Source organism: Atta cephalotes (assembly GCF_000143395.1).
Source record: "Atta cephalotes unplaced genomic scaffold scaffold00009, whole genome shotgun sequence".
Lineage (NCBI taxonomy): Eukaryota > Metazoa > Arthropoda > Insecta > Hymenoptera > Formicidae > Atta > Atta cephalotes.
In genome coordinates this window covers 350,548-351,684 of record NW_012130073.1, presented here as the reverse complement: position 1 = coordinate 351,684, position 1,137 = coordinate 350,548, and positions in this window count along the sequence as shown.

Genomic DNA, 1,137 nt, shown 5'->3' with positions numbered 1-1,137 from the left:
ACACACACACACACACACACGAAACTCACAAGTCAAGCGAAAACGTATACATATTGATACATATGAAATATATTTTACATAAGTTTTGTAATTACCGCATCATAGATAAGTATATTATTAGCGTTCACGTTTTCTCCGAAAGCAGGATGCAAATCTCGACTTTAGACGCCTAGTTCATTATCGTCGCTATTACTTTTATCATTATTACCGATATTATCAACGTATTAGAACTTTGTTATATTGTACAATTATCATTTTACACGCTACTTTGAGACGAGATCTAATTAGTAGTGCAGGCCTTGTTACTTTATCGTGATCGAATGCGAAACAGAAACGACAACCGATGCCTTATACTGTATTTCTAATGCCTTATGCGGATCACAAAAGTATGAACGGTTGGTTACTTTCCATCCCAGAGCGTCTCCGTGCACAATTGGCAAAATTCGGTTGCTACATGTGTGTATATTAACAAATATAAATTGTCATCTCTACGATGAATACGCTGATGATCCCCCATGTAGTCGCATATACGCCTATATTGAATTCCGGAAACAGATATTACAGATGTAACTTTAATACTTCTAAAATAAGTTATAACTTATAAGACATGAAAACGAACAATTGCATGGTGATCGCGCGAAAGATGAATACATTGATCGCATGAGAGAAAGAGAGAGAGAGAGGGGGGGGAGAAGGGGAGATATGAGTCGACAAAGACGATAACTCACAAGTTTTGTATATCCACATGCGCACACGTATATTTTGTTTATTGCTGTGATGAATTACATTATAAATATTAGCGTGTAAGGCGGTTTAAATGCGGCTTTTCTTGCCATTCTAATATAATTGCAAGCATTAGTCACACTCCCCGTTCGGATGTAAGCCTTTTAAAAACCGTACGGATATGGAACGACGACCTATTTATCCTTGATGTATTTAATTGTACGATATTTACACGATAGCATTCTTTGTAAAGCGCCTTGGATAAACGACTCGTCCAGAAGGCGACTCGCCGCAACGACAATTTCGTACAGGAAAAAAGAAGAGAGAGAGAGAGAGAGAGAGAGAGAGAGAGAGAGAGAGAGAGAGAGAGAGAGAGAGAGAGAGAGAGAGAGAGAGAGTAGTACGTACGTACGT